Source organism: Carlito syrichta, unplaced genomic scaffold, assembly GCF_000164805.1.
Source record: "Carlito syrichta isolate Samal-C Ts95f unplaced genomic scaffold, Tarsius_syrichta-2.0.1 Scaffold312985, whole genome shotgun sequence".
Taxonomy (NCBI): Eukaryota; Metazoa; Chordata; class Mammalia; order Primates; family Tarsiidae; genus Carlito; species Carlito syrichta.
Genome location: NW_007257081.1, coordinates 194,789 through 211,056, shown reverse-complemented (window position 1 = coordinate 211,056; position 16,268 = coordinate 194,789).

The following is a 16,268-nucleotide window of genomic DNA, read 5'->3' as shown; positions in this document are numbered from 1 at the left end:
ACTGTGAAAGATACAGAAAAGTATATAAAGCTAGTTTACTGTAGTCCAGGCCTCACGTGAGGGAAAGCCTTTGTCATTCTGAATCCGCAAAAGAATAGTGTGTTTTAGAATTGGATGAACCTTAAAGCCAGTCTCTGGATTCTGTTGCTCTCTGGCTCTATTTAGAAGGCATTTGTCTATTGGAAGGACTCAAACTTAATCCTGAAAGTTTTTAGCCTGGACCAAAGACACATCATTCTAAACATCCCTGCCAGGAAGAATGACTTTCCAGGGAGAAGAGGGCAGGCAGCTTCCTGGTCCAGGGCAGATTGCAGACACAAGTTAATTGAATTAAAAACTCTTTGACCTGCCTAGTGTTTTGGTTGCTGTTTTCGCTGTTTGTTTTGTTAACTTGAACAAGCACTTAAAACTTGGGAGAATTCACACAAAAACATGGATTTTCAGCTTCTCTTGAAAACATCAAGAGCCCTGGCCACACTATCTACATTTCTGCACAGAAGCCTTGGAAAGGACCTGTGTCCCTCGTGCACCTCAGTCTCCGCTTGTCCTTTCAATTACTTAAGGTCTTGCCTGGCTCTGTAGGTGAGTGAGTCTGAGACCCTGGACTTGGGATTTCTAAGACAGCCCGTGAGGCCTGCAGGGAATAAGGAAGGGTGAGACTCAACTCCTCTGACAACCTGTTAGGAAGCTTGTTCCTGACCCACAGGTGGGGAGTTGTAGGGCGTGGACTTCAATCTAGGTGTCCCAGTCCTTTACACCTTGAGGGCTCCATACAAAAAGATATAATACTCTCAAAATTAGTAATTAAAGAGCATTTACTAAAAGGGCTATTTATGAAAGTCAGGGCAAGTTTTAGGAAACCAAAAGGAACTACAGTGTCCCCTTCTTATGTTTTTCTTTTTACCCCCTCCCACTATGCAAGAAAGGAGAACAATTTCTACCCTTCCTGGCCACCTTGAACAGGACAAGAGGAAGGGCTTGTCACACTTACCTGGAGAGGACAGAGGTAAAACAAGGGCCATTCAGCAGAAGCAAAGGCCTTGGGTTGAGAACACCTACTTTATAAATGGCTGAGGCAGATTCAAACTGATTCTGGCTCCAAAGTCTGAAATTATTTTATAGTTACAGAATGCCTTCATCAATTGTGCAGAGAAGAGTTAATATAGCAGGGCTGAGATGGCGGGCTATCCCTCAGAAATGTTTAATTGTAAAGTTAACCCTTGGCTGATATATGAGAACTTGGATTTATGGAGGGTTCCCATCATTCCAAGAACAGATAAGAGTGGCTCACTGTGCCTCAACTGTACAATGTGGTTTATGATGTAAATCTGCATTCCTTCTAGGAGCTAGAATTTGGTATATGATTAGGAGAGGGTGCTTATGTGACCAGCCCCCAATAAAAACCCTAGGTGTAGAGTCTCCAATGAGCTTACCTAGTGGACATTTCATGTGCATTGTGGCAACTAATTGCTGGGGAAATTAAGTGCATATTATGTGACTCTGCTGGGGGACGACTCCTGGAAGCTTGCCCCTGATTCCCTCTGGACTTTGCCCCATACACCTGTCACTTTTGCTAATTTTTCTCTGTATCTGTTTGCTGTAATAAGTCATCAGTATAACTATATAGTTATACTAAATCATTAGCATAACTATAGCCATTAGTATAACTATGCTGAGTCCTGTGAGTTTTCCTAGCAGACTATTGAAATGGAGTGGTCTTGGGGCTCCTGAAGCATCAGTCACTTCTCCAGCAGCTGAAAGCAACTCTGCAGCTTGCAAAATGCCAAGAGTATAAAGTGCTAGGTCATCATAGGCAACACTAATGAGAAAATAATGGGAAACAGGGGTTAAAGGGTAAAAGTTGAGGTCAATAATACAAAATGAGCCAGAGAAGCAGAACTCAAAGTGGAAAACTCAGAGATTGGATGCGTGACAAGGGGTAGAGTCTAAATAGAGTGGCTTATTTACCTGGAAAAAATTTAGGTGGTACAGTCACCTACAATAGTTTTCTTTTTTACCTTCTTTCATAGTCATAAGGTCAAATTTTAGGGTAAACTTCAATGTTCATAATAAAAGACTATGCTTTCCAGATTGCCTTGTAGTTATTTGTGGTAATCTAAGTTCTAGTCAATTGCATATAAGCAAAAAGTTCATGGTAGTTTCTGGAAATCTTAAAGTTGATTAGTAGTTCTTTTCTTTTTTTTAAGTAGTAGTCTCACTCTGTCACCCAGGTTGGAGGACAGTGGCATGCTTCCGGCCACCGCAGTCTTGACCTGCTGGGCTCAGGTGATCCTTCTGCCTCAGTCTTCCAAGTAGCTGGAACTACAGGCACATGCCACCACACCTGGCTAACTTTTTAATTTATTGTAGAGATGGGGTCTCACCAAGTTGCCCAGTCTGGTCTCAAACCTGTGGGCTCAGGCAATCTTCTCACCTCAGCCTTCTAAAGTGCTGGGAATATAGGTGTGAGCCACTGTGCCCGGCCTGGCTAGCATTTCTTATTCATCCCCTTGTTCATCCTTCTAGGCTGGGATAAGGATATAATGATTGGAGCTCAGGGAGCCATCATGAATTGATGAGATAACCTTGGGGACAGAAGTGTCATAGCAGAGAACAAAACAGATGTGGCACTGTGGAGTAATATACCAGCCCTAAACTTTCTGTCACTGTACTTTTTGGTCATAAGAAATTTTCATTCATTTACTTGAAAGTTTTTCTGTTACTCATAGCTAAACTTAACCTTCCCTACTACAGAAGAAATTTAAGATGAGCAAGTATTTATTCATTCATTCATTTATTTTAAATTTTATGTTATTATAGAAATATGGGGTGCAAGTGAGGATTAATTATATAAGTAGGTTGCATGCAGGTAAAGTTTGGTCTTCTAACTGGCCCTCACTCCCCCGATAATGAACCAAGTACTCCTTGTGCTGTCACGTTCTACCCACCTTCTTCCCTCCCTCCCTTCCCCCCTCCCCTAGCAGTGCCCAGTGACTGCTGATACCTCCCTTGGGCTAGTGTGGCTAATGTTTAAGTCCCTCTTAAGAGTAAGAACACGTAGTATTCAGTTCTTTGTTTCAGTGATGAATCACCTAATATGATGGTCTCCAACTCCAACCAGTTTGCTGCAAAGTTCACGATTGTGTTCTTTATGATTGTGTAATACTCCATCATGTGCATGTACTAGGTTTTCTTTATCCAGTCCATTTTCAATGGACAATGGGGTTGGTTCCATGTTTTTGCTGTTGTGAATAGTGTGGCAATAAACATACATGCGTAGGTGTCTTTTTTGTAATTGTCTTTTATTGTAGGTATCAGTTTTGGAATTATGTTCCTCTGGGTATGGTCTCAGGAGGGGGATTTCTGGATCTTATGGAAGGTCAGTTTTTAGTCCTTTTAGGAATTGTCACGCTACTTTCCATAGAGGTTGAACTAGCTTTCACTCCTACCAACAAATCAGAAGTGTTCCTTTTCTCTGTACCTGCTTCAGCATCTGTTGTTTTTTTGACATAATGAAGGCCATCCTTACCAGAGTTAGGCCGTATCGCATCATAGTTTTGATCTGCATTTAGCTGAAGATTAGTGAGGCTGAGCAGTTTTTTAAGTATCTGTTGGCTGCTTGTATCTCATCTTTTGAGAAGTGTCTATTTATGTCCTTTGCCCACTTTTTAATGGGGCTGTTTGTTTTTGTCCTTTCACTTCATTTGAGTCCTTGTAGATACTGAATGTTAGACTTTTGTCAGATGCATAACTTGCAAATATTTTTTGCCATTCCATGGATTATCACTTTACTCTCATGATGGTTTATTTTTACCGTACAAAAGCTTTTCAGTTTGATAAGATTCTACCTGTCTATCTTAGCTTTTGTTGCATTTGTTTTTGGGGACTTGGTCTAAATTCATTGTCTACTCTGATGTTCAGAAGGGTGTTCTGCATTTTCTTCTAGGATTCTTATAGTTTGAGGTTAACTTTTGGGTCTTTGATCCAATTTTGTGTTGATTTTTGTGTATGGTGATATGTAGGGGTCCGGTTTTATTCATCTGCATGTGGTTAGTCAGTTTTCCTAGCACCATTTGCTAAATATGGTTTCCTTATCCCAGTATTTGTTATTTGTGGCTTTGTTGAAGACAAGTTGAGAGATGGTGTTTTTGCTTCCAAATCTCTGTCCTGTTCCATTGGTCTATGTGCCTATTCCTGTATCAGTACCATGCTGTTTTGGTTATTGTAGCTTTGTAATGAAGTTTAAAGTCTGGGAGTGTGATGCCTCCTCCTTTTTTCCTTTTGCTAAGGATTGCTTTGGCTATTCATGCTCTTTTTTTGTTTTCATATGAATTTTTGCATTTTTGTTTCAAGGTCTGAAAAATATGATGCTGGTAACGTGATGGGTATTGCATTGAATCTGTAAATTATCTTGGGTAGGATGGTCATCTTGATAACACTGATTCTTGTAACCCATGAACAAATAATTTTTCTGATTGTTTGTGTCATCCTTGATTTGTTTGAGCAGTGTTTTGTAGTCTCATTGTAAAGGTCTTTCATTTTTCTGGTTAGGTGAATGTTTGTTTGTTTGTTTGTTTGTTTTTCATTAATCAGTATTTTTTATTATGGTTTTGTGGGGTACAGTTAAGGGTTAGGTGTACAGTGAGGTTTCATTCAGGCACCCTGTAGATAAGAAGTGTTTTCCCATCCCCCGACAGATATTTGCTACTGTTAATCCCATCCCCCTCCCCCCCATAGTTTCCCAGTACCATCAGTCATTTTCTTATAGTATTGCATTGGATGTTCAAGGTCCATTATATGAGTGAGAACATGTGATATTCGGATTTTTGTTTTTGTGAGAGGTCACTGGGTTTTGTGTGTGTGTGTGTGTGTGTGTGTGTGTGTGTGTGTGTGTGTGTGTGTGTGTTTTACTGTGAATGCAACTGTGTTTCTGATTTGGTTCTCTGCCCACTTGTTGCTAGTGTATAGAAATGTCACTGTCTTTTGCACATTAATTTTGGAACCCAAGACTTTATCAAAGTCATTTATCAGTGCAAGGAGGTTTTTGACAGACTCATTAGGGTTTTCAAGGTATAAAATTGTATAGTCTGCAAAGAGGGATAGCTTAACTTCCTTTATTCCTGTTTGGATACACCTGATATCCATCTCTTTTCTGATGGCTCTGGCTAAGACATCCAGTACTATGTTGAACAGGAAGTATGAGAGTTGGCATCCTTGTCTTGTTTTCTTTCTTAGGGGGAGTGCTTCCAGCTTTTGCCCATTGAACAAAATATTGGCTGTGAGTTTATCATAGATGGCTCTTACTGTTTTGAGGAATGTTCCTTCTGTGACTAGGTGCTCAAGGGTTTTGATCTAGAAGGAAAGCTGGATTTTGTTGAATGCTTTTTCTGCATCTAATGACACAATCATGTAGTTCTTGGTTTTACATCTGTTAATGTGCTGTATTCTGCTTATGGTCTTGCGATTGTTGAACCAGGCCTGCATCCCAGGAATGAAGCTTGCCTTGTGATAGTGGATGACCCTTGAGATGTGTTGGATCCGATTTGCTATGATCTTGTTAAGAATTTTTGCATCTATGTTCACTAAGGAGATTGGCCTGTAGTTCTTTCCTTGTTGGGTCTTTGCCAGGTTTGGGTATCAGTATGATGTTAGCTTCATAAAATGAGTTGAGGAGAATGCCATCAATTTTGATTGCCTGAAATACTTTCAATAACATTAGTATTATTGTTAGGACGAGCAAGTATTTATAAATTCATACATCCAGAACCATAGAATCACCAGATTTTAGATCTGAAGAGTCATCAGGGACTATTTTTCTGGCCTCCTCATTTTTTTAAAAAAAGTAATGTGTTATTTTATTATCTGTGGATCTCTATGTTCTTTTATATGCTTTTGGTTTTTTAAAATAGGGCTCATTGTATAGTTTTTTTTGTTCTTATTTAGTCAAACTTGACCTATGAAGATTCTTTTTTTGTTTTTAATCAGTGAACATTTATTTGGCAACTACTATATACTAGGCATCAAAGACACTAAGCTAGGCACTAGAAATACGGCAGAGAGCAAGACAGGAAAGGCCTTTTCCCTCTTAGGACTTCCAGCCTAGTAAATAGGTTGGACAATAAACATAAAACAGAAATAAAGGTAACTAAAGATTGTTATTATGTTGTGAAGAAGGAAGAAAGGAAGATGTGTGATGGGGAATACAAAGAAGACTGGTCTTAGTTAGGGGATGTATTAGTTTCCTAGGGCTGTTAATATCAAGTGCCACAAACTGTGTGGTTTAAAACAACAGAAATGTATCCTCTCACAGTTCTGAAAGCTAAAAGTCTGAAATCACGGTGTCAGTATGCTTCTTCCAAAGGCTCTAGGGAGAATCTTTCCTTGCCTTTTGTAGCTTCTGGTGGCCCCAGACCCTACACATTCCTTGGCTTGTGGCGGCATCACTGCAGTCTCTGTCTTCATCTTCACATGGTGTTCTCCTTTTCGTCTTTTTTAAAAATGTTAAATCAGGAGATACATGCACAGGTTTGTTACATGGGTATATTGTGTTGGCGAGGTTTGGGGTCCTATTGAACCCATCACCCAAATAGTGAGCATGGTACCCAATAGGTAGTTTTTCAATCCTTCTCCCTCCTTCTCCCTTTTAGGAGTCCCTAGTGTCTGGTATTCTCATCTTTATGTCCATGTGCATCCAGTGTTTAACTTCCAATTGTAAGTGAAAACATGATATTTGGTTTTCTGTTTCTGCATTAGTTAGTTTAGAATAATGGCCTCCAGTTGCATCCATGTTGCTGCAAACGACATAATTTAGTTTTATTTTACTCTGTATATGTACCACATTTTCTTTATCCAGTTCACCAATGATGAGCACCTAGGTTTGTTCCTTGCCTTGAATTGTGACTAGGACTATGAAAAACATACCAGTGAAAATATCTTTTTGGTAGAATAATTTATGTTCTTTTGGGTATATACTCAGTAATGGAATTGCTGAGTTGAGAGGTAATCCTATTTTTTTATTCTTTAAGAATTCTCCAAACTGCTCTCTACAAGGGCTGAACTAGTTTACATTCCCAAAAATGTATGATCATTCTATTTTCCCCACAATTTTGCCAACATCTGTTGTTTTTTTAACTTAATAATAGCCATTCTGACGGGGGGAGATGTTACCTCACTGTGGTCTTGATTTTTATTTCTTAAGTGATTAGTGATGAACTAATTTTTCATATGTTTTTTGGCCACTTTATATCTTTTTTTTTCTTTTGAGAAGTGTCTTTTCATGCCCTTTCCTCACTTTTAATAGAGTTTTTTTTTCTTTGTCCTCTCAATTCACTTAAGTTTCTTATAAACTCTGGATCTTCATCCTTTGTTGGATGCATAGCTTGTCAATATTTCCAACCATTCTGTAGGTTGTCTATTTACTCTGTTGACGGTTTCTTTGTCTGTGCAGAAGATCTTTAGTTTGATCATGTTCCACTTGCTGATTTTTGTTTTTACTGCATTTGCTTTTGAAGACGTGGACATATATTCGCTGTCTAGGCCAATGTCTGAAAGAATGTTTACCAGGTTTTCTTTTAGGACTTTTATATTTTGAGGTCTTACATTTAAGTCTTTAATCCATCTTGAGTAATTTTTGTATATAGTGAGAGGTAGGGGCCAAACTTCAGTCTTCTGCATATGTTTGGTAAGTTTTTCTAGGCCCATATGTCAAATAGGGTATCCTTTACTCAATGTTTATTTTTTTCAACTTTGTCAAAGATCAGTTGATTGTAGGTGAGCCAATATGTTTCTAGATTCTTTATTCTGTTACATTGGTGGCCTATGTATCTCTTTTTTTTATCTGCACCATGCTGTTTTGAATACTGTAGGCTTATAGTGAAGTTTGAAGTTAGGTAATGTGATGCCTCCAGATTTTTTCTTTTGGCTATTTGTGCTCTTTTTTGTTTCCATCTGAATTTGAAAATTATTTTTTCAAGTCTGTCAGAATTGATGTTGGTAATTTATAGGGATTGTGTTGAATCTGCAGATTGCTTTGGGCAGTGTGGACATTTTAATAATATTGATTCTTTCAATCCATAATCATGGAATGCTTTTCTATTAAAAAAATCTTTCTATTTGAAAGATACCTTTCAGTAATGTTTTATAATTCTTGTGTAGGCACTTTTCACCTCCTTGGTTAATTGTATTGCTAGATATATGTGCACGTTTATGTATATGTGTGTGTGTTCATTATAAATGAGAGTATGTTCTTGATTTGGTTCTCAACTTGAACATTTTCATGTATAGTAAAGTTACTGATATTTGCACATTGATTTTGTATCCTGAGACTTCACTGGTCTAGGAGTCTTTTGCTTGAATCTTTAGGGCTTTTTAGATACATAAGTATATTATGTGCAAAGAAAGATAATTTGATTTCTTCTTTTCCTATTTTTACATTTTTAGTATTTCTTCTTGTCTGATTGCTCTGTCTAGGAATTCTAGTATTATGCTGTGTAAGAGTGGTGAGAGTGGAAATTCTTGTCTTCTTCCAGTTTTTAGGGGAAATGCTTCCAACTTTTGGCCATTCAGTATGATGCTTGCTGTGTGTTGTGTTGTCATAGATGGATCTTATTATCTTGAGGTATGTTCCCTTGAGGCTTAGATCAAAGGTTCTTTTTTTTAATCATAAATTGATGTTAGATTTTATCCAATGCTTTTTCTTCATCTATTGAGATGATTATGTGACTTTTAATTTTGTTTATGTGGCGAATCATGTTTACTTATTTGTGTATGTTAAATCACCCTTGCATCCAATAATAAAACCCACTTGATTCTGATGAACAATCTTTCTTGTGTGCTTCTGGATCCAGTTTGTTAGTATTTTATTGAGGATTTTTGCATCTATGCTCATCAGGGATATTGGCTGTAATTTGTTCTTTGTTATATCTTTGCCAGATTTTGATATTAGGATGATACTGACTTCATCTAATGTGTTAGAAAGGAATTCTTAATCCTGATATTTCTGGAATAGTTTTAGTAGCATTGGCGCCGCCTCTTTCTTGTATGTCTGGTAGAATTTGGCTGTGCATCCATCTGGTCCTGAACTTCTTTTTGTTGGTAGTTTTTTTATTATTTAGCCTTGTGACTCTGTATTGGTCTGTTCAATTTCTTCCTCTTTCAAACTTGAAAGGAATTTGTGCTTTTCTTCTAGATTTTCCAGTTTATGTGCATCGTTGTCTCTGAGAATCTTTTGTATTTCTGTAGGATCATCTGTAATATCACATTTTTCATTTCTGATTGTACTTATTTGAATCTTCTTTTTCTCTCTCTCTCTCTCTTTGTTGTTAATCTGGACAGAGGTCTATCAATCTGGTTTATCCTTTCAAAGAACTTATTTTTTTGTCATTAATTATTTATATTTGGGGGGTTTTAATTTTACAGAGTTCTGATTTTGTTCTTCTCCTAGCTTTGGGTTTAGTTTGTTCTTGTTTTTCTAGTTTTTTAAGGTAAGATATTAGGTTGCTTATTTGAGATATTTTATCTTTTTGATGTTGGTGTTTAGTGCTATAAACTATCCTCTTAACACTTTTTTTTTGCAGCATCACAAAGGTTTTGGTATGCTGTATCTCTAACTTTTGTTTGTTTCAAATAATTTTTAATTCTTTTTTGTGTGTTTGTCATTTATCCAGGCCATTCAGGAACAAATTGTTTTGTTTCTTTACAGTTGTGTGGTTTTGAGTTTCTCTTGGTATTGATTTCTATTTTTATTCTGCTGTGTTCAGAGAAGATGTTTGGTATGATTTTATTTTTTGATATTTCTTAAGTCTTGCTTTATGACAGAACATGTGATTGATCTTAGAATATGTTCCATGTGTAGATGAGAATAACACCTATTCTGCCATTCTTTGGTAAAATATACTGTAGATGTCTATTAGGTACATTTGGTCAAGCGTTGAATTTAAGTCCAGAATTTCTTTGTTAGTTTTCTGCCTTGATAATCTGTCTAAAGATGTTAGTGGGTGTTAATGGTTCCCACTATTACTGTGTGATTAAGTCTTCACTTAGGTCTAATAGTAATTGTTTTATAAATCTGGGTGCTCCAATGTTGGGTGTGTATATACTATTTAGGATAGTTAAGACTTCTTTTTGGATTGACGCCTTTATCAACATGTCATTGTCTTCTTTTTACTGTTTTGTTAAAAATGTGTCTTATCTGATACAAGAGTAGCAACCCTTGCTCTTTTTTGTTTTCCGTTTGCATAATAAATCTTTCTCCATCCCTTTACTTTGAGCACATGGGTGCTGCTAAAAGTAAGATGGGACTCCAGAGGACAGCAGGAAGATGAGTTTTTTTAATATCAAATATGAAGCTCTATGCTTTTAGATGGGGGCATTTAGGCGGTTGACATCCAAGGTTACTATAGATATGTGATGTTTTGTTTCTGTTGCATTGCTAACTACCACTTTTATTGTTGCTTTATAGTCTATGGGCTGCATGCTTATATGTCCCTTTGTATTAGGAGGAATAGTTCTTTCATTTCCATGTTTAGAACTCCCTTAAGCATCTCTTGTAGGGTCTTGTGTGGTGGACTTGGTGATTGCTTGTCTGAGAAAGCTTTATTTCTTCTTTGTTTATGAAGTTTAGTTGGTAGAGTAAGAAATTTTTAGCTAGAATTTTCTTTCTTTAAGTATGCTAAAACTAGGCCCTCAATATATTCTGGCTTATAATGTTTCTGCTGAGAGGTCTGCTATTAGTCTGATATGTCTCCTTTTGTGGGTTATTCAACCCTTCTCTCTACTTACCTTTAAGATTTTTACTAAAAAATTGGAGCTATTCATGAATTTGCATGTCATCCTTAAATGGGGAGCACGCCAGTCTGCATTGTTCCAATTTTAGCACATAATCTGCTAAAGGAAGCACAGTTAGGAGCACAACCAGGACTGGATCCCAGGCTTGGTTCTACAGGCTCATGGGTCTTCTTTTCCTTCTGTGAAAACTGTTTTACTTAGGCCAATTCACAGGTAAAGTCCAAAAGGGTGTTCCTCTCCAGAAGACCAAAAAAAAAAAAATCTACATGATGTGTCGGTGACCAGCACTGACCAAGGGTGGGTTAGGACCTGCACCGGAGAATCTGGACAGCGAGAAGAGACCACTCGGAGGCAGTTCTTCTGGGAACAGTCTGATCAGGACTGAAGCCAAATTTTATTCGGACTCCTTCCAACTTATATACTATTTTCTATACCCTCCAGCAGTGTGATAATCATTCACTGGGGGCGTACAAGTTTCGTGCTTTACAAACTATGCATCACAAGACCACCATGAGATCTGCAATTTCCAAGCAAACAATTCGAACTCCATGATGTCTGTCGTGCTTACATTAAGGTCACAGGTGCACAATTTCAATACAAATCATTCAAAGTGTTTTCCATAATGTTCAATGAATCATTCATATTATACTCTTTGTTCTAAACCATGATTAATACAAAAAACTTTTCTAAGTTAACTCTAGGTTCAATCCAAGTTCACTGACTCCTAATATTTTTAAGGATTAATATTATCAACTTAACACTATACTATAATCTATAAGTTTACTTAAATGACTTAGCTGTTAGTTATACTATTAACCATTATGATTTAACGTAATGCCTTATAACTCAGTTAAAACTTATTCTTAAACTACCAAACTTTACTATAGTTCATATAAGTTTCATATGTCTAAACTTTAATTTTTATATAATCTAATGATTGACCTTTAATACTATACTATATCCTATTAAGCTAATACCTCATCATTAATTCTTTTATAAATCGTATAGTAACTATTATATTTGAGTAATGTAGCAAAAGGAAACAAAACAGCAAGCATAAATTTACGCAACTATGAGTGTATGTGTATATATTTTATCCTAACAAGTCTACTCTAAAAATCAGATAGTAGCTGTCACACTCTTGAACAAGGAAATGCATGGCCGCCATGATGGCTGTGGGCTGAAGCAGACAGAGTTTCGGTAATTAACGAAACAAAAGAAAACGTTCTGCCTGGCTAGGGGCAGGGTGACAAAACTATCATGGTAATTTAGTTTCTAATCCTAGCTCTAGGGGAAACAGCTTTCGGGAACAAGAGCTGACTACCCAGTCTACCAGGAAATAGAAGTTAAAAAATATCTAGAAAGAAGTAAAACTTAGAAAGACAGAGAAAAATAATTCTGCTATGCACTTTCCATCAGGTGTATTGAGATTTACTTATAATTTTACTGCCATGTATGCACACTGGTCACTAATCACACGCCAATATTATAGGTATAACTGATATCCTATGTCAGAGGCGATCTTCCAGATGGGCCTTTACAGGCCTCAGCCATGTAGCTATAGATGTTGGCTCCCAACAATGATGAAATTCTAGGAATCTGAAGGGAGGCCTTTTCCATTTCTTATTTTGATGGATGAAGACTGGCGACCAGCAGTGGAAGGTAGGCATGTCTTAAGACTTAACTGCCCCAGGTTTTTTCCTTATGTCTTCCTCTCACTTGTCAGACTTAATGTCTCCCCTTTTCCTTAGAGCTTAAACTCAACTCTACTCTAAGTGTCTCTGACCCCTATGATGCTCGTGGAATGGAACTCAGGCTGGATTTCACTCCACCTGAATCTTTGTGGCCATTTGCCTTTATGAAGTGCACAGACCCAATAACCTTGTACAGAGGACCTGGTCAATCTCAGGCTTAAGAAAGAGCTCCTTGGAATCTACCTTGCTTTTCAATGTACACCTGGCCCTACATATATGAATGGAGTTTTTGTTTCTACTGAAAAGCACCATGGTAGATTCTTTAGTGGCCTTCTCATCTCCCTTATCATGTCATCATTTATAGATGTCAAACTATAGCACCTGCATTTTTGTGTTTCTGGGCTATCTCTAGAATAGAAAACACGTTTTTCTGTCTATGTAGTAAGTGGGCATTCCAGGACTCATAATTCCTATAAAGAGTAGATTTTAAATGTTTTTACCAGAAAATATGTGATATAATGAATTTGCTATTTGCTTTAATTTTTTTCAACATAATCATATATCAAAATATCACATTGTTCTCAACAAATATATGTAATTATTATTTTAAAATTAAAAATAAATTTATTAAAAGGATGCCAATTAAAAAAAATTAAAGCTTCTTTCACTTTAAGCTCTTAGTTATTAAAGTTATAAATACTTAGTGGTTTAGATAGTGCCTAACACATTGTATGTGCTAAATACTAACCACTCTTGTCAAGTTATATTTTGTTCATAGTATTCTTTAAATAGAGTATTAATTTGTATTTTTAAAATTTTTTATTTGCTATTTTTAAATTTTATTTTATTTTAAAGATGTGGGGTACAATTCAGGGTTAGGTATACAAAAGTTGATTATGCAGGTATCCTTGTTGATGAGGTGCACCTCTCCCACCCCTAGCAGTTTCCCTCAACAGCCAATCCTACCCCCCTCCCCTGGAAGTTTCCCACTACTGTCAATCCCTTTCTTATAGTATTATGATAGTTGTTCAAGGTCTGCTTATGAGTGAGAACATATAGTATTCTTTTCTTTGTTCCTGTGGTAGATCACTGAGTATGATTGACTCTAAATCCATCCAAGTTACTGCAAAGTCCATTTGTTTGTCCTTTTTATGGTTGCATAATATTCCATTGTGTATATGAACCACATTTTTTTGTCCAGTCCTGCTTTGATGGGCAGCATGGTTGGTTCCATGTTTTTGCTATTGTGAACAGAGCTACAACAAACATATGTGTGTAGATATCTCTATTGTAGAATGATTTGAGTTCCTCCGGGTATATATATAGGGGAATTGCTGGGTTAATTGAAGGTCAATTTCTAGTTCTTTCAAAAATTGCCACACTGTCTTCCAAAGGGGTTTCACTAGTTTGCATTCCCACCAGTAGTGTAGAAGCATTATTTTTCTTCCACATCTTTGCCAGCGTCTGCTGTTGTTTGTTTTTATTAATGATGACCATTCTTACTGAGGTTAGGTGGTATCTCAATGTGGTTTTGATTTGCATTCCTATGAACACTTTTTCATGTCTGTTGGTTACCCATATATCTTCTTTTGAGAAGTGTCTATTCATGTCTTTTGCCCATTTTTTAATGTTTTTTTTTTTCCTTTCGGTGCATTTGAGTTCCTTGTAGATCCTAGATGTTAGTCCTTTGTCAGATATACAGTTGGCAATTTTTTTTTTCCGTTCTCTGGGCTGTTTCCCTGCTCTCTTGATGGTTTCTTTTGCTTTGCAGAAGCTCATTAGTTTGATGAGGTCACACATGTCTATCTTATTTCTTATGGTAAGGGCACTTAGGGCTCTCATCAGGAATTAGTTTCCAGTTCCAATTTCCGTAAGGATGTCTCCTGCATTTTCTAAGATTGTTATAGTGTGAGGTTTTACATTTAGGTTTTTGATCCATTCAGAGTTTTTTTCATGTATGGTGATAGGTAGGGGTCCTGTTTCAATCTTCTGCATGTGATCATCCAGTTTTCCCAGCACTATTTACTGAATAGGTTCTCCTCTCCCCGGTGGTTGTTGTTGGAAGCTTTTATAAAGATGAGTTGATTGAGAAATCGAGACTTTGCTTCCGGAATCTCTACCCTGTTCCAATGGTCTATATGCCTGTTCTTGTACCAATACTAGGATGCTTTGATTACTGTAGTCTTACAGTAAAGTTTGAAGTGTGAAAGTGTGATCCCTCCTGCTCTGTTTCTTTTGCTAAGGATTGTTTTGGCTATTCATGGTCATTTATATTTCCAAATGAATTTCTGTATTGTCATTTTCAGGTCTGAGAAGAATGATATTGGTAATTTAATGGATATTGCATTGAATCTGTAGATTGTCTTTGGTAGGATGGACATTTTAACAATGTTGATTCTTCCTATCTATGAGCATGGAATATTTTCTCATTTGTTTGTGTCTTCTTGGGTTTCTTTGAGCATGCTTTGTAATTCTCACTGTAAAGGTCTTTCACTTCTCTGGTTAGGAAGATGTCGAAGTTTTTCATTTTTTTGTTGCTATTCGGAATGGGATTATGCTTTTTATTTGAGTCTCTGTCAGTTTGTTGTCAATGTATAGGAGTGCAGTGGTCTTTTGCACATTTATTTTGTATCCTGAGACTTTGCCAAAGTCCTTTATCAGTGCAAGCAGGTTTTTGACAGGTTCTCTTGGATTTTCAAGGTATAGAATCATATCATCATCAAAGAGGGATAACATGACTTCCTCTTTTCCTATTTGGATACTCCTATTTCCATCTCTTGTCTAATTGTCCTAGCTAGGTCTTCCAACACAATATTGAACAAGAGGGGTGAGAGTGGAGAGCCTTGTCATGTTCCAGTTTTTTGGGGAAATGTTTCCAGTTTCTGTCCACTTAGCAATATGTCAGCTGTGGGTTTATTGCAGATGGCACTGTTTTGAGGTATGTTCCTTCTATACCTAGGTATTTGAGGGTTTTTATCAAGAAGGGATGCTGGATTTTAGCAAAAGTTTTTTCTGCATCTAATGAGATAATCATGTGGTTCTTGTTTTTACATCTCTTGATGTATTTAATTACATCTATGGTCTTGCAAATGTTGAATCAGTCCTGCATCCTGGGAACGAAGCCTACTTGGTCATGGTAGATGATTTTTTGAGATGTGTTTTTGGATATGATTTGCTAGAATCTTGTTGAGGATTTTGCATCTATGTTCATAAGGGATATTGGCCTGTAGTTCTCTTTTTTTTGTTGGATCTTTTCCTGGTTTGGGCATCAGTGTGATGTTAGCTTTATAAAGTGATTTGGAGACAATTCCATCTTTCTCAATTGCCTGGAATGCTTTCAATAGGATTGGTATCAGCTTCTCCTTGTACGTTTTGTAAAATTCTGCTGGAAAGCCATCTGGCCCATTGTAGGTAATTTTCTTATGACAGAGTCAATTTCCTGGGTTGTTATGCCTATTTAGTGTCTCAATGTTTCCTTGTTTCAACCTGGGGAAGTTATGTGATGTAAGAAAGTCCTCCATTTCATTTAGGTCATCAAGTTTGCTTCCATATAGGTGTTCATAGTATCTCTGTTAATCTTTTGTATTTCTTCAGGGTCAGTTGTGATTTGAGCTTTTGAATTTCTGATTGTGTTTATTTGGGCTTTTTGTCTCTTTTCCTTGTTCATTCTGGCTAGGGGTCTGTCAATCTTGTTAATTCTTTCAAAGAAACTGTTTTTTGTTTTTTTGATGTTTTCTATGATATTTTTGCCTTTCATGTCCTGTATTTGGGCTCTTATTTTGGTGATTT